Consider the following 26,919-nt stretch of genomic DNA (forward strand, 5'->3'; position numbering starts at 1 on the left):
TTTTGCTTACTCTTTCACAAAATCATCAAGCTACAGAGCTGGAAGGAATGTCAGGAAAGGACGGTCAGTGATGAGAAAACAGAGGCCCCGTGAGGGGAAGTGGATTGCCTCAGGTCATACGGTTTCACCAGTGCTCCTTTCACTTCACCTCGGCACCTCCGCATGGAACTGCGATTGGCGGGGGGAAGGAGGAAGCAGTTTGGCTGGAAGCTGGCCAGTGAGCGAGGTCAAATCTGAACTCATTTCAAGCAAAAGGGTTTGAGAGAATAAGCTATAGTATTTATTTGCAGAACATAAAATCTCCTATAATGATAATAATTTGTGCATCAGTAGCTGCTTTCATCTAAGAATCTGATGAAATTCTCCACCCACGGTGCCAGGTATCATTACGTGCTCTGGTGCAAGGGCACTGAGGCTGGGTGCTCTGGGTGCTCTGCGGCCTCACTGCAGGCTGGGTCAGGCGCTCTGGGGCTACATATCCGCTCTGTGGTTTTAGATTCTGCATCCTCATCCTTATCAGCATCACAAATAGCCTGACAAAGCTTCAGCAGCTATAATAACCTCCCAGTTTGTTCTCTTTCAAGCGCCACCCTCCTCCCCCTAACCCCAAAACCATTCAGGCACACGCCAACTTTCAAACCAATGTATGGAGAGACAACACTGGGCATGTGGGGTGTTGGATCATGTAGTGTCACCTCAGGTCGCCAAGGGCTGGGCCTTCCTGAGCTTGTCGTGGAGACAGGCTGACCGCAAGGCCATCTGAGGTACACAGCAGCTTTTGGGGTTGGGATTCTTCTTCTTTCATTGCTTTGCTGCCTTTGCCCCACATACCCCCTTCCTTTTCCGTCTACGGAAAGCAGATCCGCTCTGTTGGCATTCTTACCTACCCCACACAGTTATAGTATTTACAACTGCCCCTCAGTTATTTAGGAACCACATTAAGGGCCCATTAGTGTGAGTCAACACAGCAAGCCCTGTGGCGGAGCCCTTTGATCCATGGCTTTGACCAGGTGTCATTCCTTGCTCCTTGAGGAAGGAGGGAAACGGTGGATCCCAACACTCTTCACCAGAAAGGCCTCTCAGGCCCCTTACTGCACATAGGCAGGGGGTTTGCTCTTCTTTATTCTCCTGTTGAGCAAAGGTCCCAACCTAACCGGAGCTGCCTAACTGACGTCAGTGCCACAGCAGCCTCTTCACCTGTGCCAAGTTTACAGCGTCAGTTCCAGGCAGAGGAACACTTGCTACAGTCTGTCGTGTATCCTGTGAGCTTCCTCTGCTCTTGCAGTTCCTGGGACCACGCTGCTGACCTTGCCCGTGGGCTGGGAGCTTTGTGGCTACAACGTCCCACCAGCCTCCTGAGGTTTGCTGGCTCCTTGGAACAGGTGGAAATCCTTAGAACAAGCAGAAGGAACCCCATAGGCTCAGGACTTCCCAGTGTTTTCCGGGAGGCCCAATGCTCTGGGGGATGCTTGAAGGTATAATGCGGAAAAAGAATTCTGTGATCAAATGGAATCTGTGAGACTTGGGTGGAAAAATATGTTAAACAATAGTGTTGCATAAAAGTCTTAAAGCAGAATTACCATAGGATCCAGTATTCTAATTCTGGATATATATATATATATATATATATATCTCCAAAAGGAATGAAAGTAAATTTTTTGTGAGAGAGAGGGGGTTGGGGTGGAGGGAAAGGGAGAGGGAGAGAGACAATCTTAGGCAGGCTCCATGCCTAGTGCGGAGCCCCATGTGGGGCTCAATCTCATGACTCTCAGATCATGACCTGAGCCAAAATCAAGAGTTGAATGCTTAACCAACTGAGCCACTCAGCGCCCTTGAAAGCAAATTCTTGAAGAGATATTTGTACACCCATGTTGGTAACAGTATTATTCTCTATAGCCAGAAGCTGGCAGCGACTCAAGTGTTGTGTTGGATGGATAAACAGATGTGGAATATCCATATAATGGAATATTACTCAGCCTTAAGAAGAAGGAAGGTCTGACACATGCTACAACAGGGATGAGTCTTGACAGCATGATGCTAAGTGAAATAAGCCAGTGATAAAAAGCAATACTGTATGATTCCACTGATGTGACGTATTCAAGTTCATAGTGATAGAAAGTAGAATGGTGGTTGCCAGAGACTAGGGGAGGGGAGGATGGAGTGTTATTTAAATGGTGCTGAGTTCCAGCTTTCAAAGACGAAGACAGTTCTGGAGAACAGCTGAACAAAATAAGCGACTATACTAAACTGTACAATAAGGGTGGCTCAGAGGTTGAGCGTCTGCCTCCGTCCCAGGTTGTGATCCCAGGGTCCTGGGATTGAGTCCTGCATCAGGCTCCTTGAAGGGAGCCTGCTTTTCCCTCTGCCTGTGTTTCTGCCTATCTCTGTCTCATGAATAAATAAATAAAATCTTTAAAAAAATAAAATAAAAAAACAAACTGTACCATGAAAAATGGCTAAGATGGTAAATTTTTACATCACGTGTACTTTACTGAAATTTAAAAAAGTACATTCAATGGTCATCTTTACAGTAGGACTTGTCAGAACCTTTATTTTTAAAAATATTTTATTTATTTATTCATGAGAGACACAGAGAGAGAGAGAGAGAGAGAGGCAGAGACACAGGCAGAGGGAGAAGCAGGCTCCATGCAGGGAGCCCGGCGCAGAATTCGATCCCGGGTCTCCAGGATCACGCCCTGGGCTGAAGGCAGATGCTCAACCGCTGAGCCACCCGGGCTGCCCTTGTCAGAACCTTTAAATGCTAATATGCATTGGGACTTGCCAAGAGGGACATATAGCAGGCAGCTTTGCCCAGCTTATCTGGCCACGAAACCCACTTTTCACTGCATATCTCGTGGGACCAGTGTGCTTCACAACATACTTTAGGAAATGAGCCACTAAACTGGAAACTGTTAGAAAATAGGAAATCCAATATATATATACATATTTTTAATATTTACATCAAGGAAGGCAGGATTCCAGAGCCCAAAGCCAGATTTTCAAAACAGTTTTAACTTGCTATCCTCCTCTGGATGAGGAGAACCAGACTGTATCCTCAACTGTGTCACTTGTTAGCCACATGGTCTTGGTCTCAAACGAGTCACCACTTTTATCTCGTCTGATATATGAGACTAATACTAGCTCAACCTATCTAACTGGTCTGTGGTGAAATCTAATGGAAAAACGGATGTCAAAGAACCTGAAAAGTACCAAGTGCTGCTCAAAATGTAAGATAATTACTAAGTACTTATGCTTATTTAAGTGCAGAGGACAATGAAGGCAGCATGAAGAGCTCAGAATATCTGTGGGCACCAACCAGGCACGAATAAGCACAGGGAGGAAGGAGGAGGGAGAAAGAAGACTGGGGCGCGGAGCACTGGCCGTGAGCAAAGAGAGGAGAGTCCAAAAACATCAGTTCAAGAGCTGGTTTTATTGCTGCCTGACCTGGGACAGGTCGCTTAACCTCCCCGTCTCTGCCTGCCCACCTGCCAGGTGAGGGGTGAGGCCACTTGCAGCTCTGGGTCTGTCAAACGCGGAGCGGGCCGCGCCACGCACCCGCAGGCCTCCTCCCCGACCCGGGCCGCCCCTGCCTCGCTGTGCTCGGCTCCGCGTGGAGACGAGCAGGCCCCAGGCTCCCGTGCGGGCTGCCGCGGCTTTGCTCCCTGGGCCCCTGCCCCACGCTCTCCTAAACAAGGTGTTTGCAAAGCTGCCTTGCTGCAGTCCCCACTCGACTGAGCGACATGCTGGGGACCAAGCTGCCAAGTGACCGGAGGTGCCGACTCCCGCCGGGGTCGGTGACTCCCAGAAAACGAGAGGCCGGGCCGCCGCCTACCGACCGGCCCGCTGACCGCCTGTGCCAGCTCCGGGCGGAGGACAGAATGCGGGCCGCCCGGGGAGACGGGAGAGCAAGGCCCCGGGGGACGGCAGCAGACTGGGGGGACGCGGCAGGAGTCGGCCCCACAGGGAGGAGCTGGTGCTTTGTAACCTCCGCGCGCCAGGCCAGAGAGGCCCCAGGGTGTCCCGGGGGTGCGGCAGGGGCCAGGTGTGCCTGGGGAGCGCGGGTCCCGGGGGAGCGGGGGGAGGCCGGGGCGGCTTAAAGGACAGAGGTCTGAGGCCTGCCCCAGGGCCGCGGTGGTAAACCGCAGACGGGGTGGAAGCCGTGAGGAGGACGCGTGACCAAAGGTCATCAGTGTGTTGGCTGGACGGGGCTGGACGGGGCTGGACGGAGCAAGACGGCACGCGGCTCCGGCTTCGGGGGAGACGCTGGTGACCACCTACAAGGACTGAAGAAATGAGGAGACGGGCTGGGAATCGGTAGTGGTGGGAAAGGATCTCTGTTTCTGCCACACTTAGACTGAACAGGTACTGGAGACACTGAGGACAAATGGCCTACGGAGAAGAGGTAGAAACGGAAGTGAATTTGCAGGCGTGGGCAGGGGAGAGAGCAGACACGAGGGATGTGCAAAACGGAAGGGGCTATTTGCACAAGCTGCACTTGGGTCAGGGACTCACATCGTGGGTCCGGGGAGAGGCACTCGGGGAGTCCACAGACCGCCTGAGGTAGAGAAGTGTATTTGCGTTTCGGTGTATGTGTGCCCACGTTTTTCTTGATGGAGGATTTCCCTAGCTTTCACCCGGTCCTCTAAAAGGCCCCCAATAAAAGGAGAGAAAATGAGTGAAGTGTCAGTGAGAGTGACAGACCATGAGAGACACCTAACTCTGGGAAACGAACAAGGGGTAGTGGAAGGGGGGGGTTGGGGTGACTGGGTGACAGGCACTGAGGGGGGCACTTGGCGGGATGAGCACTGGGTGTTCTGCTATATGCTGGCAAATTCAACTCCAATAATAAAATAATAATAAAATAAAAGGCCCCCCAACAGTGGTTTCCTTGGTACTAAGATCCTTGACAGTGGATGGAAAATTTCTCTATCTGCTTGATGAATCTACCATGTCAGAGCACATTAAGAGGAAGGTGTTAAAATTGCATTTATCACCAAATTTAAGAACCAAGGAAGAGTCACTCACCTATCATCTTATCACAATTAAGGTACTTTATAAAACTCCAAAGACTACTGACACTGGCAAACATATTTAAGGATTTTAATTTTTAAAAAATATTTTATTTATTTATTCATCAGAGACAGAGAGAGAGACAGAGAGAGTCAGAGATAGGCAGCGGGAGAAGCAGGCTCCCTGCAGGGATGCGGGACTGGATCCTAGGACCCCGGGGTCACGCCCTGAACTGAAGACAGATTCTCAACCACTGAGCCGCCCAGGCGTCCCGAAATATTTTAAATTAAAAATGTTAAAAGTATATTTAGAATTGTGCAAGTGCAGGTTCCTTGCAAAAGGTTTGCTATGTATGGTATTTTAATATAAAAGTACCTGGATCTGTTAATATTCACAGCTAGATTCAAAGGCCTGCCAAAAACAGTTGTTGAAACTACTTTAATAGTCATGACCCTTTTTCCCCCAAAAGGATGTTATCAAGTACACTGCGCAGTAGTGACTATAAATACATGACATGCCTGTTACTATAAATAAATACTGCACATTCTCCCAACCCATTTAATTACCATTCACCCAAAGCAGTGCAATTAAGAAACTGTCTGTTGAATTCTGAAAATGGGAAAAGCCCTCCTGTCTCTCTTAGGTAGTTTTACCATCCTAACAATAGACTTAACGAAGCCTTTTAGAACAAGGACGATTACATTAAAATGACCAGGGCATGTAAAAATTCATTACATAGGTCCGTCCTGCTGTCTGATGGATTAAATGACTCATCACACCCTAGAGAGAAGTAAGAACAAAGGATAAAGAAAAAATCAACTTTCTGAGTATCTTATGCCTGAGATTTAATCAGGCCCCGTAAATCACTCAGGACTTCACTCTATACCCAAAGTGCAATGGAGATATGCTTGGTATCAGATAGATTATGAAATGGCCCCAGGAGTGCTGCATGGCTTCTTGAGTACAATCTGACATTACAGTCCACATCTTGATGATGCTAAACAACAACCATGCAGGTTGATATAGCTTTTTCCCTTGAGAAATGATAAGAGCTACAAAAACAAAGTCCACTCCCCAGGGAACTGTCTGGGACTGTTAGCACCCATTACCCTTAAGTGCCCTCAGAGATAGTGCCAATTGATAGTTTTGTTACATTTATTTCTAAGTGTTTTATGTTCTTCTGTTACTATTATATAAAGAATTGTTTCTTCAGCTTCATTTTCTACCTATTAGCTGCTAACATATAGAAATACAATTGATTTCCGTATATTGGCCTTGTATCCTATGACTTCACTGAATTCATTTATTAGCTCTTTCTAGAAGTAGTTTTATACATTCCTTAGGATTTGTCTATATAAACAGCCATGTCACCTGCAAGTAAAGAGAACTGTACTTCTTCCCATCCAGCTCGTATGCCCTTCATTTCTTGTTCTTGTTCTAGTCACCTTCTTAAAGGGCTACAACAGCTTGTTTCATCAGCAAGGAACCTCCTACCACTGCATTCCAGTTGGCCTGGTGTTTTTTTTTTTTTTTTTTTTTTTTTTGACCTTTGTAGGGCCAAGAAGACTATGCCATGGGCAACTGTGGTCTTTGGAGAAATATTCTGATCCCTTCAAGCTATCCACAAAAGACAGGGGGCCTGATTCAGAGCCTCAAACTTGAAGGAACAAGAATTTATAGTTGATTTCCTGTAGTTTAATTATGTGTACCTCTCAAGATGCTGACATGTTAAAAGAAGAAAGAAAGAAAGGAAGACCCAAAGGAATTACAGAATTTTTGGACTTTTGAGCCAGAAGGGTCCTTAGCTATTAAACTTCGCCTCTTATAACAAAAGTGAGGCTCAGCATGTCCAATGACTTGTACAAAGGCAGCTGGAGGCAGAAGGGAGAGTCTGCTATTCTAAACAGGACATGACCGGGGAGTGCACAGACCTGGATTCTAGACTTGAGTAGGTCAGGAATGTACTCCTATCTTCAGACTGTAAGGCTAAGAGTCTAGGGGAGATCTCAGATACTCTGAGTGCTGGTCCAAGTAGATGGGATGACTTGGGCGCTGTGAACATGGGCATCTTTTTTTGGACCTTTGCTAAACTAGAGCAAGATAACATTTTCCAGTACCTAGCCAAGCTGTAGCTGGCTATTACTCTTAAGAAATGAGTTTTCAGGGTGTCTGGTTGGCTCAGTTGATAGAGCATGTGACTCTTGATCTCATGGTCCTGAGTTCAAACCCCACACTGGGGTATAGGGATTACTTAAATAAATTTTTACTTAAAAATAAAATCTTTAAAAAAGTAAAAAGAAATGAGTTTTCCTCTCCCTGCCTGAATAAACTTATCCTGAAATAAGTTAAAAACCAGGATTTCATTGAGCATCTCTGACCCTGCTTACACCAACTGCTGAACATGATCATCTTCTATCATCATAAAGCTTGTTTAACATTGTAGGGCTCACACACAGCCCCTGGGGATCCTGCTAAATCTTCTCTTATATATTATTTGTATTTGTCTCTTAGAAGAACTTGGCAGGGCCATAAAATCACCAGCCTGTTTAGCAAGCATATAACATATTCTCTCCTTACTAGCCAAGGGATGTTAATAAAGATGTCCTCAAATAAGCAAGCATATTTGTGTCAATCCAATATAGATATATATTTGAACAGCTGAAATTCTCCAACATTTAGGAAGTCTAGTTCTTCAAATTTCCCCTCCTTCCACATAATGCCAAACATTCTTACTCACCAATCACTTCTCTAAAATAACCATCAGTTGTCACTGCTAAAACAGAAGTCCCAAGAGGCCAAAAGTGTTTGCTAACATCAGAGTGGGCCCCAACTGGACAAAATAGAAACCAGATAATAAGAGAGCACCACTCATGGTTGTTGGGTGTGTACCGGGCAAGGCTTGTTTCACAAGAGAAGGGGAAACTGCAGAGGGTAGGAACCACCATACCAGCTACTTGGACTGGGGGCGGGATGCTTGGGAATATGACTTCGTTTGACTAGCAACAACTCTCTGGGGGTAGATATAACATCTTCAGCTCCTGAGGAAGCCAGTTAAGTAGCTTACCTAACGTCAAACAGCTGGTTGATGGTAGAGTGGCAATTTGAATCCAGATTGATCTCTCTTAAGTCCAGCCTTTTAATTAATTCTATTATAAAAGTAATATAACCACATTAACAAACATGGAGGCAAAAATCCCTATAATCTCATAACCCAAATACAACTGTTAGCATTTGGTATAGTTTTTGTAGGCTTTCACTATGCATGCATTATGCTTTGCAAAATTATGCTCATAGTCCACAATTTGGTATCCTGCTTTTTTCCACTTAGCAAAACTAAATATTTGTCTAACTCGTTTAACAATTTTTCTAATCATTTTATTTTTTTTAAGATTTTATTTATTTATTCATGAGAAACACAGAGAGAAAGGCAGAGACACAGGCAGAGAGAGGAGAAGCAGGCTCCCTGCAGGGAGCCCGATGTGGGACTCGATTCCAGGACTCCAGGATCATGCCCTGGGCCAAAGGCAGATGCTCAACCACTGAGCCACCCAGGCGTCCCTTTCTAATCATTTTAATTAATATATTATATTCCATGAGTAGCCATGTCATAGTTTACATAATGAGACCTCAAACTGTGGAATGCTGATGTTCTTTTCACTTTTGGGGGCAAAGCATGGTGTTATTTTGAGTATACCATGCTGCCTTCCCAAAGTCACCGCCGGAAGTTTCAAATAGACAATACCAATCGACAGGTGATTTATATATATATATATATAAAAAAACTATGATTAAAGTATTTTGAAAATGCCACCATCCCTGAGCTCTTAGGCCTAGAGTCAAATAAATCTGATGAATGCTATTAATGAAGGGTGACCCAAAAATAACAAGTTAAAAAAGGCTGTACTTCTGAGACTCCAGACAACATGTGCTGTGAATGGGTTAGTGCTCTACTTTCAGTTTCCTAGGAATGCCAACCAAAGAAGTCATCCTTCCTAAAATCTAGATGTGGAGGAATGGAAAATCCTTTGGAAAAAAAAAATCTTATCAGCTTTATGTGTCAGAGTGGTTGAAACTTACAAATGAGGTCAACATGCTCACCCAGGACCGTGTCCTATTTCATAATTAATTTACCATTTTTCTCAGGTCTAGTGACTGAGCAACAAGGGAGTAGCTCTGAGTTTTTAAGCAAATAACCCTATGATGTAAAAGAGACAGCAATGTCCGACCCTGTGTGAGTTCACTGAATTTATAAAGTATAAAACATGGCTGTCACAAAAATCTCCTACATTGGGAGGAGAGTAATATCCAAAATATTTGTAGGCCTCCATGTGTGTTTTGAAAACTTTGGTAGAATCCATGCCACCATCAGTGTGATGTGGGAGGAGCACACTTCTATGCCTGGAAGCATCTTTCTGCTCCCCAGAGGGAGCACTAGTGATTCCTCCTCCTCAGGAAGAGCAGAGTAAAAAAGGGGGAACTGGGAAATTCAGTCCTACTGAGATGGAATATGCCTCTTAATGACACCTTGACCACAGTCCTTGCAAGATAACCTTTCACCCTACCCGTAGTGCCTATTTAAAACCCTTATGTTTTTCTTCATATCCCCAGCTCTCTATACCCTACACTTTGATGGCAGGGTTATACTTCATCAGACTCTAATGATATCCTTTTTCTTCTTCAATGTTTAGACAATCCTGCACTTCAGACTTCCCTTTCTCTTAAAAGGTAATAGGTTTACTCATGGGAAGATCAAATGGAATGTCCAAACATAACCACTTTGGAAAACAATTTGGTATTATCCAGTAAAGTTGAAGATGCACATACTCTAAGACCCCAACATTCTTAGGCACCTGTCCTAGAGAAATTGTTTACAGCGGGATGCACATATAAGAAAGTTCGCAGCACTGTTTAAAATAGCCCAAAATTGGAAATGACCCAAATGTCTGTTGAGAAAAGACTGGATAAATAAACTGTAGTATGTTCCCACAATTCAAAACCGTAGAGCAGTGGAGATAAGTGAATTTCATATATGTCATTTCATGCATCAACAAGGATGAATCTTAAAAAAAAAGACTGGAAAAAAGCAAATGATACAAGAATACTATATGGATATTAGTATTTTTGTCTGCCCAAGGCAAACAAACTTAATAGATTACACAGAAAAGCCATAGGGAAACACACAGGCAAGCCAGGAAATGACAAAGACAAAATTCAGTAGAGGTGCCGGGAGAGAGGAGTATGGCCAGGAACACATAAGCACTCCCAAGGTAATATTGGTATTCCAGTTCTTATGTTGCAGGATGGGTACAAGGGTCTTACTCCCTTTTCCCTCCACTCTCCTTTCTGCATATGCATGTATGTATATAACTGACCCAGACAAACACTTCCTTGTGTGTGTGTGTGTGTGTGTGTGTGTGTGTATTCCTTTGTAGACATCATCATTATTATCATGATTTTCCATGTCACTGCAAGCTCTGGATCTGACTCCCTAGCGCCTCCTTCCAGGCATTCTGACCCTTGTGGAGCCCTACAGCTCAGAACTCTGTCCTTAGACTTGAGTGCTTACTCTGTCCAACTCCCTCCCCCAATCAAATACAACGACCACTGCAGACCCAACGTGGCATCCTTTATTCTCTCCACAGACTCATGTGGAGCATTCATTCAGGCCACCATTGATGGGGAGGTAAACTCTGTGGTGATGTCTCATTCAGAGGTAACTGTACTGCAAGGGGACCTGAAATGCCACCCAGAATGCAATGGCTGTTTGCTACATTATACCAAATTGCTGCAAGTAGCAGTGCTGGCCTCCATCTCCCAACCTGACCCAACCACCCAACACAAGCTTGCCAAGCTTGCTCCACTGCGTTACTCCTACCCATCTGACTGCCCCAAACCACTCTTCCTTTCTTCCTACAAAATAATCTTAATTCCATCCCTCTCTCAGACACCCAGGCTTCCAACCTTAATATGATGCTTCATCATTTCTACTTCTTTTAAGGGTAAGCTCTGAGATTATTTTTCTACTCTAACCTTAGACACCCTCAAAAGTCCCTGATCTTGGTACCAAAGCCATAATTTAGACAAAATAAGAATTCTTATTGAATTTGTTCTAGTTCAGTAATGTTTATTCTAAAAGCTTTTCCTATTTTCTACTTAAAAATTAAAATTGATAGGTTATTTCAAAAGCAAATGAATTTGGCAAAGTTGTTTTACACTGGTTTTTCCTCCTATTTAGCAGACTACTTGTAGAAAAAAAATGCATAAACTATACCACCGTCCTAAAGATCTGAGTTTAGAGAATTTGATTTTCTTGAAAAATGTTTCTTTTTTTTTCTCTTATCAGAAGGTTCTATTTTTTTTCCTATAAATTTATTTTTTATTGGTGTTCAATTTGACAACATAGAGAATAACACCCAGTGTTCATCCCATCAAGTGCCCACCTCAGTGCCCGTCACCCAGTGACCACCACCCCTAGTGCGTTTCCCAGACTTAGGAATCTTTCATGTTCTGTCTCCCTTTCTGATATTTCCCACTCATTTTTCTCCTTTCCCCTTTATTCCCTTTCACTATTGGTCTCATTCATTTGGGGAATATAAAAAATATTGAAAAATGTTTCATACCATCTTCATTGTGACATAAAAGAATAGCACGTCTCCATTTTTGCTTTAATGGGCCAATTGTCATTTGACCATAGAAGACACACTAAGTGAAGAATGAATATGAAAAAAATTATGAAAAAAAGTAAGGAAAGGTTTATGCAAAGAGGTGGTAAGATACTGCAAAGTAAACCCTACACTCAGCCTCTGAGGGGCACGATGTTGTTATAGTCAAGGGGCTGAGCTAAGTGCACAACTCAACAGAGAATGCCGAATTCAGCAATAAAAAGAGGAACTGAAGACGGGTCTGAACTACCAAGCCAGCAAAGGTGATTCCAAAGTGAGAGGTAATAACTTGACTCAGACCCAACTGTGGGGAAAAGAAACAGAAAAAAGGAAGACCTTTGGAGAAAAGCATCCTTCAGTTTGGGTGAAGAGAGCTCTCAATGATCATGGAGCTGGAAGATATGTGATACAAAAGAAAACACAAAACTCTGTCATTCACCATTCAAATTTGAGCAGATACACAACAATGGATGTTTATGGGTTAAAGCATCAGGTGAAATGGTGGCTGACTAAATTTACATGCAAACAAGCCTATGGCAAGAAGTGATTTGGGCTCTTCCCCTAAGGAAATACAAAACAATTTCTAAATTCCAACAAAGAGCAAGTGCTTTTCATCATGCTCTATGGTATTTACCTGAGGGATCTGAAAACTTGTGTCTACATAAAACCCTCTACACAGATATTTATAGTGGCTTTATTTACAATTGCCAAAATTTGGAAGCAACCAAAATATTCTCCAGGAGGTGAGTGGATAAATAAACTGTGGTACATCTAGACAACGGAATATTATTTAGCGCTAAAAAGAAATGGGCTAATAGGCCATGGAAAGACATGAAGAAAACTTAAATGCATATAGCTAAGTGAAAGAAGCCAATCTGAAAAGGCCACCTAGCGTATGATTCCAAATACATGACATCTTGTAAAAGAACAAACCATAGAGACAGTAAAAAAAAATAAAAATAAATAAAAAAAAAATTCAGTGGTTGCCAGAAGTTAGGGGTGCAGAGCCACGCAGAGCACAGAGGATCGTTAGGGCAATGAAAATACCCTATATAATAGCATAATGGTGGACACGCATGGCTGTATGTTTACCCAAACATGTAACGCGTACAACACTAAGAGTGAACACTAATGTAAACTAAGGATTTGGGGTGAGGACACTGTGTCAACATAGGCTCATCAGTTGTAACAACTGTACAACTCTGATGGGAATGCTGATAATGAGGGACACTGTGCATGTGTGGGGGCATGGGTATATGGGAAATCTCTGTACTCTCCCCTCAATTTTGATATGAACTGCTCTAAAAAATAAAGTCTATTAAAAAAAAAACAAACCTTTTAAAAAAACACCAAACCAAACAAGTGCTTTTTCCTGCCCTCATACATCTTGCTCCGTTGGCTCTGAAATTGTTTCTGAAGCTTTCTACTTTTGCCTTCAAAAACATTACATGACATCTTGTTGTTGTATTTACTACCTAGAAAACATGGAAGCCTACTTATATTTTCCTCTAAGCCACTGTATAAATAGAATAATAAAAAAGTTACAAGATTGGCTAGTAGCCAGTATTTGTATTAATAAGTATAACCAAATATGAGAAAATACAGTAAATATTATAGTAACTGTCAAATTTTTTTTGTTCTTCCAGTCATAGGTAATACATAAAAAAAAGCACTGACATTTTGCCAACGAGGCCTCTCCCACACCTAAAACTTCCCTGTGGATCACTGTGAGGACTTCCAAACTTTGTGAGTTTTATAAATTATTTCATTTTTAATACCTATGGGCTGTTCAAACTTTTAACCCCATTATCAAATTTACTTTTTTTTTTTTTTTGCAATAAGTATCACCTTGACACATAGGTCAAGCTCTCTGGTAAAGGAAAAAAAAAAGTTTTTCCCCTTATTTGATAACTGTATGACGGGCAAAGTGGTGGTTACTTTGCTTTTTATAACTACTGCTTCCAATACTACCAGTTTAGGACTACGTTTCAGAATATTCTTCCAAAGATGAGCAAAATCTGCCTCCCACCCACAAGCACAGGTTCTGTTTGTTTTAAATTACTGTGGCATTAAATCTTGATGAAGAGCAACAGAAAAAATAATGTCGTGGAAAGGAACCTTCTCTCCCCTTCCCATTCTTCCAGCCCAAGTATGGATCTGTTTCCTGTCACACTTGGAAGTTATCCAATCCTTGGCCAGTATTGCCCAAAGCAGGGGGAACAACCAACAGAAGTTGTGAACTGCTATTTGGGATCCTCCTGCATCATTTTCCCTGTACCTTCCCTCAGACACTCACCACCGTTACAATTCGTCATCTGACTATCTGTTCCCCCACAGCCAACATCATATAGCTTTTTGGTGGCACAGCAGGACTTACTTAAGCCCCTGAGGCCCACACACTCTTTCCACTACATCATGCCGCCTCGTGACTGACCCTGAAACCATCTCACTTGGTCTTGGCAGGCTTATTTGGAAGGACTATGCAAATGAGTGAATTGTTTTACCCCCCTTCTTCTGTTAACATAAATGATCCACACAGCATCTCACTTCCTTTCCTTCACTTTACACGCTGACTACATTTAGTAGTGGCACATTTCACAACTTAATGAACACTCCTACATCTTCTAAGAAATGGCCTTACGCACCCAACTGTAGGGTCTGCTTTTTATACACTACACGTAATCTGCAAAGAAGGATGTCTTTAGAAGAGGTGAACACTAGAAATGGAGATTAGGACTCTGCATCTGAATACTGGCTTCTAGTTCTGCTTTAAAAATCACCCACGGGCTAACACCCACAAGTATGTTACAGGAAGTGGGACTTAGGATTGAAACCCATGGGTGTCAGTGCGAACAACTGGGGACCTCTGCCCGCAAAGCAGCGAGTGACCAAACATGCTACCCACTCTCCCTTCCTGGGGCCCTGCCCTTATCTCATGCCCTTTCTGCAAGACTATCAGAGTTATAGACACTGAGCACCTAGATGTCAGCAGAGCATCTGACAGGTGCGCCAAGCGTAGCTGCCTGAGGTGGGAAAGCCTGGGCTAAGGGACAATTCAGTTTGAAGGCCTCAGAGGTGACTGAGCAACCATACCCAGGGGTGCCAACATCACAGAGGAGCAACACTGACCTGAGGGAGGTCCTTGCACAGCAGGACTTTGTAGGTCATCCCTGGTGAGGTTTTCAGCAAGATGTGCTTAGAGATATCACAAATAATTCACAACTGAGGGGACAGTCAATCAACTAGAGGAAAGAACAGAGATCTTAAAACATTTCAACGGGCTGCAGTGACTGCCACAACTGACCAAACCACCGGCAAAAAAGAATCCAAAGAATTCACGGGAATAAAACCCTACTTTTCATAGTAAGAAATCAACTGCGTATAGATAGGAGGGTGTCATCACCTGCCCTGCACCCTCCAATCTGCTCAACTGGGACAACAGAGCCCTGTTCACAAGTTCTGTCACGTGACCTTGACCCCAGGCTCTGAGCAGGGGAGGCTCCAGGCCACAGATTCACAGACGCACATCCGTGTTGGGACTCTGACTTCAGACTAGGGGCTTCCTTCGGGTCTCTGGACTCAAGCTCCCATCTTGGGCCCTCCCCTGCTTTGGGAGTTGACTCTAACTCATTCTTCAGGACTCAACTCTTTTCATCAGCACCCTGGTTGGAGCCTCGTCCCTCCATACCAGTGTGCCTCCTATCTGCCCTTTCAGCGGGACAATTCTGCTCCCAATATCTGTCCAGCTAGACTGCCACCTACACAAGACTTTCTCCAGTTCTATGCCTCACCAAATTGTCCTAACTGCCTTCTGTTTGCTGTCTGCTGCTGGTACCATCCATGTGAGCATGCCCCAGCCCATGGATATATCTGTTCTCTGGATCTCTATCTGGACTCTACTCTGGGTCCCAAACTGATCCCATACTGCTACAGACAGAAACCCAGCTCTTCTTCCTGGCAGGGGCAAAGGGGAGAGGTCTAAAGCAATTCATATTTTAAAGTCTTAAGGATGTTTACTGAACCTGAGTTCAATGCGAGCTGAAAAGTGTGACAGGGTGGCTAAATGGAAGTGTGACCTTGGTTCCTCTAAGTGTAGCACGTAATGATGCAGAAAACATGTGCATCTCACAAGACCTAACAGTTCTAGGAGTAGAGTCCTTGCCCTATGCTGGGCACGCCATCTCAGAAGTATTGTTCATATCTCAGCGCTATGTTCTTAAAGAGACAATGACATAAAGGGAACACCTCTAGGGGGATGTAACCAGAACAGCAGAATGCCTGATATCGGGTAATGTAAGAATATTTGTAAGAACAGGGCTGTTGGCCAAGGAAAGGGGGATTTGCAGGGTTGGGGTTCTCAGGTACTAAAGAACTGTCACATGAAGGATGAGGAGGAGACATATACGATGGAGGACAGCTTGGACTCACAAAGGGACACAGCAGAAGAGGTGGGCTGAGGCAGTAGGTGCTGATCCCATCTCCACTCTAGACTCGAGTGACCCTGCATCTCTGGCCTGAGTCTCCCCCCGAAGTCTGGGAGGCTATGGTTTCGAAGGCCCCTCCCTGCTCTCAGCGCCCATGATTCCTCATCCTTACAATCACTTCAATCTAAGGAAGATGATAGGCCTGGCCTTGCCTGTTCTGTGGCCTGGGAGACCAGGTTGGTTCTTAAGACTCCCAAGGGCCCCCTTCTAGGAAAAAATTAAGCTCGCTGAAGTAATGTGTGAAACCAGTGGTCATAAGCTGTATGTTTCAGGAAATGAGAAATGTAGAAATTCTGAAAAGAGAAGGTGTGGGAGGCAGAAAAATGTCCACCCCCTCCCCAAGATGTTCACTTCCTAATCCTTGCAATCTGTGGCTGCCACCTCGTACGGAATGCAATGGTAGGGTATGACGAAGTTAAGGATCTTGGGAGGAGGAGCTCATCCTGGATTATCTGGTGGGTTCTGAAAGCCATCGCAGGCATCCTTAGGAGAGGGATGGTGGGGAGACACACAGAGGAGAAGAGAACTTGAAGAGAAAGGCAGAGGCTGGAGTGACACGGTCATAAATCAAAGTAACGCCTGTTGCCACCAGGAGCTGAAAGAGGTAAGCAACAGGTTTCCCCCAAAGCCTCTTGAGGGGACACACTCCGGACCTCTTGCTGTGAACTCTGACCCCCAAAACTGTGAGAGAAGAAATCTGTTGTTTGCAGCCTTCAAGTGTGTGGTCACTTCCTATGGCGGCTGCAGCAAACAAACACGAAGGTTTTCTGCTTACACTTTTGGTGTTGCCCCAAAGTGGGCCGTGGTAACCCGTGTTAGGGGAAAAGCCTGAATTTTGGAGTATTTTGATGGTCGCATCCCCATACACACACGCCAGCCCAGAAGCAGCGCAGCTCTGCTTTGGAAAGTGTTTCGGGGCAGTGTCAAAAGTATCTTCGAAGCCATTCTTTACACTTATTTTACTAATAATCTCTCCTTCACAGGGGATTTCAGCAGACAATAAATCTATGCAAGGCAGACAACCGAGTGATTCCAACCTCTCCCCAGCAGGCCTGGCTGCAATAGAAGAAATTATGCGGCAATTGGGCTACAGAAGAAAGACTACCGAGTAGGTGGGAGCTTGTCTTGACTCTTCATTGTCAAGTGGGCTGCATTTCTCCCCGTTCTCTCCTGGCAGCATCCAGCTCTCTCCTTGCAGGATGATAAATGCTACAGAGATGAGGACAATGAGATCATCCTGAGCCCAGGAACAGGCCTCCCTGGACTCCCATTCCTGTAGAATGCCATCGTGGGAAGTCACTCTCTTGCCGCCTCTGTCACCCCCATGGGACCACCTGGTGGGACCATGTCAGATTCAAAGAGATGGTTCTTCTAAGTTTCTAATTTCTCTTTGATAAAAAACATCATTAATTACTATTTTTAAACAAATAACGGTGAAAGTCCCTTTAAATTCAGGGAAGAGAAAAAGGAAAGATGCGTATAAAACTACCAGTTAAACTGCATGAAGCTGATGATGGTTGTTCATTTGTCTTCTGCTCTTTTGAGCTTCAGTACAAGAGAATATCCACTGTTGAGTGGAAACAGAAGGGTATCCCAAGTTTAAGAGCTACTTTTGGTTCTTACCACTTCCTACATGTAAGTCCTTGGGCAAATCATTTCACTTCTGTTCAGCTTCATTTCCCTCACATATAAAATAGGGCAACTGAGTAAGATAACATGTGGCGTGGGACCGTGGTTAGCCCATAGGTGTTAGGTAATGTTTGAGGAACAAATGAATTATATGTTCTTCATCCAAGACTAGACAATTCACCCTGATTTTTTTTTTCAACTTTTTCCTTGATCACAACATAAATTTTGTTATTTGTATTTCTTCCAATGGTCATCAACATCTGCCAGAGTTTATCATGTCTAGGAAGAGGGGTCTTTTATTATCTCAGAAATTCGAATTGGCAGAGGGCGTGTTTTCTCTTTCACAGCAGCACTGCTGTTTCTCTTCCACAGCAGCAGGTTTATAATCCAGAGAATTATATAAAAGAAAGTTGGTCAGGCATTATGGGTGATATAGAACAACTGTTTTTGGTACAGGACTAAAACTGTTTGCTCTTCAACCTAAAACAGAGCTCTACGCAAGTTCCTCCCTCCCAAACACCAACCCCCCTCCCCTGTCCCCGTCCCCCACCACCACCCACCAAAATCATCCCTTTTTCCTGATCCCTAGTGACTAGGAAAGCAGGCTGTGGGAAGCCCAGCCTTTACTCAGTAAGAGGCTGGAGAATGAGACACAACTGGGCATCCCATAGGCCCCAGGGATGACAGCTCTAAGTGTGTGGATCAGAGAAGGCCTAAGGAGTAGCTAGTTCCATCTGGGGACGGACCAGGGCTGGTCCCCACACCACCTAGTGAGACTTGCACTCCATTTAGAAGCAATGGCTTCTACAGAGGGCAAGGAGTTCTGCTTATGGGTGTTCTTCCCTCTTCTTCTTCATGCTTTCTACCTCCTTATGGCAACCAGCATACACAGTGAAACGCTACATCGCCTCCCCCCCAGTACACACACACAGTCTCACTAGAGACACATCCTCATGCCTTTGGACTCCCCATATAGGCACTGCTGACCTTGTAACCCCTGAAAATCCTATTCCTCTACTAAAGAAAAATCTTACATGAATTAATTTTTCCATCTCTCAAGCAGCTATGTAGGAATCACATACATATGGCTTTAAAGCTTGATTCCAGATGCAGTCTCAAATTGTGAGCCAATTGTATAGAACCACGTTTTCTTTTTTAAAAATTTTTTTTATTATTATTTTTTTCATTTTCTTTTTTTAATAAGAACTATTAACCCCACAATAAGAAACTAGGATATTATTATCATTTCTCTTGGGACTTATTAAAACAAAAGAAACATTGAAAAATGGAGCAACTTCTATATATATTCTACATTTATGGATGAACACATTTTAAGGAATTTGCTGGGATAAAGGAAACATTCTAAAGAATTCTATTTACTTTTCTTTTGAATGACAATTTTTATTTGGGGTGGCCTCTGTGTCTATCAAATAGACAGTATGTCTATCTATGGCCATATTCGTGGCTTGAAGACAGCTTATCTAAACCCTGCAAACAGAACAGCAATACAGAGATTGTTGTTCTCACTGAAACTACAACAATGATGGGTCTCTCTCAAGACAACTGTCAAATACTTGCAATCATGCTAAATAGAGGCCATGCAGGATACATGAAAATCATGTAGGATACATGGAAATCAAACCTCACTCCTTAGCCCTCTGAAAGTCATTATGACCAAAGTAGTTATTATTTTAATCAAGTCCATTTAAATCATGATTTAAATTACCAAATAGGATAAATCAATTTAATCAGTTTTATTTTTCAAAAAGTACATTTTTTTTGTCCTTCTGACCTAACCTGATTACATATTCTTTAAAATTCAGTTGAGTATGGGTTTTACTTTTGGAAGATACACTGTATATATTTAAATCAGTGATTTGTATAAACCATACTCAGAAGTGTATCCCTTAATAATGCAAGAAGATTCTTTTGAGACAAAAAAAAAAAAAAAAGCAGTATTAATGTCTCCCTTGTGCTCTTACTGCTCCTCCCTCTTCTATCCTTAGAGTTACTTTGCTTTTGCACGGATTACTTCATTCTCAAGAAGTATCTATTCATCTGTCTGCTTGAAACTTGGTACTTTTGAAGAGGACGCCAAGGAGTGATTGTCTTATCTCCATATAATGCTATTAACTGGCATGGTTTCCACAGATAAAACCTATAGATGGAGAAGACAAACATGATTTCTGGAGTACACAGTAAGATTTTTTTACTTTGCCACCTACCAAAGTGGCTCTCATGGACTCTAATTTGGTCATGTGCCAGTGGTCAACATTTTAAGAGGGCAATCTAGAAGCCAGGCACTAGGCTTAGCACACGTAAAGATTCAGATCTGACAAAGCTTACGGTTCAATAGGGAACACCGATACGAGATGGTTACTGCACAAATAACTATACAACAATGACGGCTTTGAAGAAGTGTGTGGTGGCAGGGCAACCCCATTCAGACGTCTTCTAGAAAGTAACATTGCTTTTTTATTACTCCTAAAACCTTTTAAAAAGAGGTCACAGAAATATATTGTCTTGAATATTGTATCAATTGCAAGGTAAGCTAGGGTTATGAGAAAGAGAAGGCTCTAGACCCAGACAGATATAACTAGAATCTTTGTTCTTGCTGTGGTGCCTCAAGCGACTCATGGTAAGGGCCATGGTTCCTTCACAAGATTGTTGTCTGGTGTGGCACACAGAAAGCACTCAGTATGTAGCATAATCTCAATAACCTACAAGGAATAATTAATAATTAGAGTTTATTCTTTGACGTGTCACGATAAGGCTAATTTTCCATTCATAGTTCTATCTTTACAAAAATGTCCAAATGACAGAGAAAGCTCACAAATCCGTTTAGGAAAAAACACACCATGACTTCTGTGATTTTTCTTCACTTGGGTTGGCCAGCAGGTATCCCTTAGTTACACAACGGAGGCACACTCTAGATTCTTCTCGGCAGATATACAAACATAGGCGAAGACAGTTTATACCTCTGTGCTCCACAGCCTTCTATCAGCATCAGAAAAAAATTCTGGAATTGGGGCTTTTGAATTAGAACTTTTAAAATGCTGAACTCCTCTAGGGCGGTTGAACGTCTTCCAGGTCATTAATTACGTGCCCAAGAGGGTGCAGCAGGAAGAGTCCCTTGCAGGCAGCTCAGGTTCACGCAGTCCAAGAAGCACCTCCTACCACACTTTCAGCTTCTCTTATTCTGAATTCCCTCAGTACTTACAAACCCCCAGCCCACAGGACGGGTTGGTCAAGCTCCTTCCTTCACTAGGCACTCGCTGCCGACAGTGTGGTCCCGGGCGCGCCAACAACGGACAAGGCCGCACCTTCAAGGAACTCCCAACCTCTGCTGGGCCTTATTAAGCATCCTTCAGACTCGTGGCCAACAGCCCTTTACAACCTTCTTGGGATAAAGCCCAAGTCAGAAAACAAAGAAATACGTGTGGCTTCTGTATTTTTTAAGTGAAAAAATGAAGGATTTTAACTTGAAACGGGGAATGGGACTGTGTTACGGATGAGAGAAAAGATCTGCCCAAGGTCGTAGGGCAAGTGAACAGCAGAGCTGAAGCAAGACGCTAATTCATTCGGCTCAGGGCTTTCCCACCCCGTTTGCTGAGCCCTCTTGTCTGCCTGGCATCGGGTTGTACTGAGAACACAATGAACAGACCCGCCTCCCCCATAAACTGGACCTCCCTCCCCCTCTCACGGTGGGAGGATTCACCTCGGGCCACGGCCTGGGCGGCACAAGGCAGGGCAAGCCCTGCACCCTGGAACAGCTCCAGGATTCCCGGAGCCGTCCCGCCCCGCTCTTCTGCGCCACCCCGTCCTGAGGTGGCTCCCGGCACCCCAAGGCTCTCGCTGGCTGTGGGGCCCACGAGGGCCACAGTACCCAGCAGTGCCTTCGCTAGCCCCTGGCTTCCACAGCCAAAACTTTAGCAGCCAGGATTTCACAACGCCTCCCGTCCAACCCAGGCCTGGTGAGAGCCTGAGTCGCCTGGGTTTGCACGAGCAGGAAAGGCTGTGACCGAAAGACGGCAGGCCATTCTGCAGAAGCCAGGGGTTGCCCATAATCATTCCGGAATGCGATTCCGGATGGCACACTTCCGCAGCGTGAAGGACACTGGCTGCATGCGGAGTGTGCCTCTAGTTCTGGGAGAAGAACTTCTCTTACACACAAAGTCTAAAGGAGAAATAACCCCAAGTCATTCTTTGATGATGAAGTGGGGCCCCTGAGTGGCCAGGGGACGGAGGACCGTCACTCTGAGCTGCTGAGACTGGGGCAGAACAGGATCCCGTGGGTGGCCAGGGAGACCCTGTCCGTCCAGCCGTTCACGGGAATCGCTCCTGGGAACCCAAGGCAGCTGGGAGATGAGAAGTACAAGCAGAGAAGACTCAGCAAACATTTGCCGACGCAGTGGCTACGGGGCTCCTTCACACAGGCCCTCCGTCCAGGAGCTTTTCCGGACAGCGCAGCCTCAGGCTGAGCCTCCAGAGCCCCTTCTGCACATTCCTATTGCGATGTATAATAATCGCCTGTGTACTTGTCAGTCACATCCATTCTTGTCTCCACAGATTCCAGCATGGTGCCTAACACCCAGTGGGCATCAGAAAAATGTTAAGTGAATGAAAGGATGACCCGCGACACGGTGACTACAAACCGAAGGCACAACTAGGGCAGAGGTAAGCAGGAGTTATCTCCAGTAGAAAAAAAAAAACAAAAACGGATGGACGGAAGGGGATCTTCCTTAACCAGTCTGAAGGCAGAGCGCTGCCCACCCCTCAGCAGCCCCTGAAGGCATCAGCCCCAGGACAGCTGTTCCCTTCTATTTCTGGGGTAAAGAGACACATCTTACGGCTAAACATCTACACGTTCCCATAATTACCAAAATCGAGCATTACAACTAAGAGGAGGGGGAAATCGTAGATGCACCTAAGTGGGGTGAGACTTTCTATTCATGTGCCAGCTCCATCTCCCAACTCAACGTCTCTCTTAGAAACCTACAGGCTCAGAGTTCAAAAGTGGACCGAGTCCTGGGTCCCAATGGGACACACTTTCTGATTTACAAGGCATGTGCTCTCAGGGCAGAACTTGTCAACTTACTTTTTCCACGTCTAGATCAGCATCCTGCTTCTTCAAAAAACTGTAGAAGAAGAAAAAAAAAAAACAGACATCAAAAGAGAACTGAACACTCTTTGCCTATAAACCTCCCACAAAGTACCACCATAGAATTTCCATTTGCTGCAGACAATCAACTTGCCCACAACTCTTTTTTTTTTTTTTTTCCCTCATTCACACAATTGTTGCTAAGTCACAGCTGCCATGAACACCTGCCTGCAACTGCAAAGACCTGGCCTTGTACCAACAGAGGAGGCCAACACAAGATTTTGAGTTTCTGGAGTCAGGAAAAATAAAGATGGAGGCCTGACACAGACACAGACACACACACACACACACACCCCTTCTGGGTTCCTACAAGTCATCCATAGTTGGGATATATTAAAAAAAAAAAAAAAAAGAGCCTTCCAAGTTCTTATTCAACTCATCTCTTGGCTTAAATCTTCCCTTAGACCTCAACCCATCTGTGCCCCACTTCCTAGACTGTGGGTGGGCCTCGCTGTCAAAACCACCTTCTTGGTATGGTCCCTCTTTCCCATCAGCTGGAGTTCCCCTCTAGGGGAGGTGTGCCAACCCCCCAGCCTGCACCAACGTGTCCACGGGACTCCAGCCCCAGGATTACCTTAGAACCTGTGCCAACACTGCCCGGCAGAGCTGGGTACTGATTTTGTAGCACCCCTGCCCATGTCACATTAATCTTTAAAGTGCCACGAGGACGACGGCGGATTTCCAGTTTGCTCATGCACTCTGCCTACAACCTGCCAGTATGATGGTACCTCATTTATTATTTGCAATTTTAGCTGTTTGAACTGTTTTATTTTTTTTAAGATTTTATTTATTTATTCATGAGAGACACAGAGAGAGGCAGAGACATAGAGATAGAAGCAGGCTCCATGCAGGGAGCCCAATGCAGGACTCGATCCTGGGACTCCAGGATCACGCCCTGGGCTGAAGGCAGGCGCTAAACCGCTGAGCCACCGAGGGATCCCCATGAACTAAGTTTTAATAAGACGTCTAAAGAGAATAAAGATGCTGGAATGGAATTATGTTGACCATGTGAGGGCAGAAAGGAAAAGGTTTGAGGAATGAGAATAAAAAAGCAGAGACGATTTTTCCTATCTTAGTAGAGACTTACACATTTTTTTCCATTAGGATCCCTAGCATCCCGGTCCACAGTTTAAAATACTGTCATCATAGATCACTATCCCCATCAAAACCATCCATCCCCACACACGCACAAAAGAATTTTTGAACTGTTTGAAAGGGTGCATAATTAACAGTAACATCTTTGTTTTGTTTAATCAAAGATGACTCAGAATGAAGGGAAGAAAAAAAAAATGACCATGGGGAAGAGAATTAGAAACTCATATATTGTCTTCTGCAGATGGGTATTCAAATCATGAACTCACTGCAGACATGAAGGAGAACTAGCATGGGGCTGGAGGGAGAGAATGTGCTAATGAGCATGCCACTGCGGCCGTACCTTAGCAACCCACATGGCCCCATCTCCTGCTTGCTTCTGACCTGCTGTCCTGGCCTAACCAGGGAAATGCCACCTGGCAATACATGCCTTTCTCCTGGCTAACCCACTGAGGATGCAGATCCTGCTGAGTTGTAAAAAAAAAAAAAAAAAAAAAAAGGGAATCCATATTGTCCAAAATTTTTAACTAGCCTCCCTATAACCAGCAAAGAGTAATTCGGTACCATGAAAGCTCTTCACCAGGGGTGCCCCCGTGGCACAGTCGGTTAAGCAGCTGACTCTTGGTTTTTGGCTACGGTTAGGATCTCAGGGTCATGAGGTCAAGCCCTGCATTGGAGGTCTCTCTTCTTTTCCCTCTGCCCCTGCTCCCCTCCCCCGTAATCAATCAATCAAACAATCAATCAATCAATCAAACAAACCTTTTCACCAAAGGGAACATACATACAGTGGAACTCTGGCTTCCACTTGAACGTTTCCCAAAAGAGGTTTAGGAAGGTTGTCGTTCTGATTCACAGAACGGAATTTTCTATTTGCAAGGTGAGAGATGCCCTCATCTGCCACAGAAAGAGCACCTGGGAGAATCATTAGCCCTTTCCAAAGTAGTGAGGAAACTTAACCTCTCTCCTACAGACAGCACAAGTGCAACTGCGCGGGATGCCCGGTTCAACAACAGGCTCTCAAAGAATGAGCCTTGGCTCCATGGCACTTGAGCAACTGGTGGCAAAAAGGAAAACTGAAAACCTGTCCGGGGCTGCTGGCTCACTATGGCACAGGGAATATCATCTATCCCTCCATATAGGCAGCTTCATCCAATTTCTTTTTCAGGCTTATAAAACAGATGGAGTTAATTAACAAAGACAATACATGTATGCATCATCCTGCAGCCATAACCTAGAAGGATGTCACAGCTTTAACTTCAAAGACTCCCAGCAAGCACAGCCTGAGATATTTTTAGGCATTAGCTCCATTGTTTCAAAGAGGATATGCTTTGGTGAGATAAAATTGCCAGAAAGTAAAATTCACAGGGCAAACACTGTCTGGTATGAAGGGTGTCATTTGTTTTTAAAACCAGGTATATCTGTCGGAAATAAAGGGTGTGTTTCTGAAAAGTTGAGAATAAATAAATTTTGTCATCAGACGTTGAAGTGAACTAGAAGCACCTTTTATTTGGGGCGCCTGGGTGGCACAGTTGGTTGAGCGTCCAACTCTCGGTTTTGGCTCAGGTTGCGATCTCACAATCCTCGGACTCCCTTTCCCTCCCCGCCAAGTGCACTCTCTAAAATAGGTAAGTAAATCTTTAAAAAAAAAAAAAAGACAGAAGTACCTTTTGTCTTACATTCAAAAAAATTATTCTTCAAAAAATGATCAATTTTTCTACTTGATTTCTATTCTAAAACTAAACTTTTGAGATATTCAAGTTTTGAGTTTCCAAGGCTTTAAGGCAAGACGGACCTCTCCTTCCCCGTGTGTGTACGTGTCTGTGCGGACACAGGCGCATGTAGGTCTACAGACATTTTCAATAGTTGACTCTGCATTCCGCCGCGGGCTTGTGGGCATCAGGGCACTTTCCATGCTTTAATTCTTCCTGCTGAAGTCGTGCTAATGTTTTGTTTGAGAAACATGACTGAAGTGACCCAGATTCCCCAGTGGAAAAGGCTGATCCATGGATGTTGCAAACGTGTGACTGCCTGCAGGGAGGGAAGCCAGAGGACAAGGCCCTGGCCAAAAAAACGAGCTGCTCCCAACTATTTAGATCCGATCAAATCCTCTATCTTTGGGAGGATGCAGAGAGAGCTTTGTTTTTAGAGAAAACTCTAAAAATAGAACTGAGAGGCCTTCAGCTCGGAGTTCTCCCTTGATGCAGCCCACCCTGCGGCCCCGCCGCTCTCCTGTTTCCAGCCTCCCAGGGGACATCTCCCGTGGCGCCCCCCACGGGCACCTTACCACAGGGCAGAGGAACGCACAGGCACAAAGGGGCGTCAGCCGCACGTTCAGAGAAGGGGCAAGAGGCTCAGCAGGGCCACAGGGCAGACTGGGGGTTAAGAGGCTGGTGGAAGGTGGGAAATTGAGGCAGAGGCTGGCTAAGGAGCCAGCCAGTGGGAAGCACCCTCCTGCAGTGACCCCGTCTTTTCTACTCGCCTCTGTCCTGGGAAGGGCCAGAAAACTAGGCGCAGCCCCCAGCAGACTCCTGGCACCAGCTGTCACTCCAAACTCACCAACCCTGCCCGGTGAGTCTAGCTTCCTCCCAGGCAGCTGGGGCTGTCGGGGGCCCGGGGCAGAGATCGCCTTTCCGCTCCTGCTTCCCTTTGGTCCCACTTCTGTGCAGAGCGAGACTTCCTCGCGTCCGTGTTGCTCCAGCACGCTACGCAGTACCTGTTCCACGGTGTCCCCTGCTCGCAGGCCGGCGTGTGCGGGGTCAGGGCCGTGCTGCGCGCCACAGGGGCCTGGGCCAGCTCTGCTGACCGAGGGGGGCGGGGGGAGGGCCGGTGACCGTGGCCGGGGAAGAACCCACCCAACGGGGGTGAAGGAAGCGAAGCCGCA

The 26,919-nt window shown here is 45.0% G+C and overlaps 2 protein-coding genes across 4 annotated transcripts in view; one reads left to right on the forward strand and one right to left on the reverse strand.

The window, feature by feature from the left end:
• The window catches only part of LOC112658473 (uncharacterized), a 444,780-nt gene that overhangs the window by 311,499 nt on the left and 106,362 nt on the right, over positions 1 to 26,919 (forward strand). The gene's annotated exons all lie outside the window — the stretch shown is intronic.
• Positions 1 to 26,919, reverse strand: part of FYN (FYN proto-oncogene, Src family tyrosine kinase) — a 211,362-nt gene that overhangs the window by 160,478 nt on the left and 23,965 nt on the right. For 2 of the 3 annotated variants that reach the window (XM_025444839.3, XM_025444838.3), the window contains exon 2: positions 22,884 to 22,923. The exons of the other annotated variant lie outside the window; for it this stretch is intronic. The gene's annotated coding sequence lies outside the window, so the exon portion shown is untranslated. The remainder of the gene's footprint in view (positions 1 to 22,883; positions 22,924 to 26,919) is intronic. 3 annotated transcript variants of the gene reach the window in all.

The sequence above is a fragment of the Canis lupus genome, chromosome 12 (genome assembly GCF_003254725.2).
Source record: "Canis lupus dingo isolate Sandy chromosome 12, ASM325472v2, whole genome shotgun sequence".
NCBI lineage: Eukaryota > Metazoa > Chordata > Mammalia > Carnivora > Canidae > Canis > Canis lupus.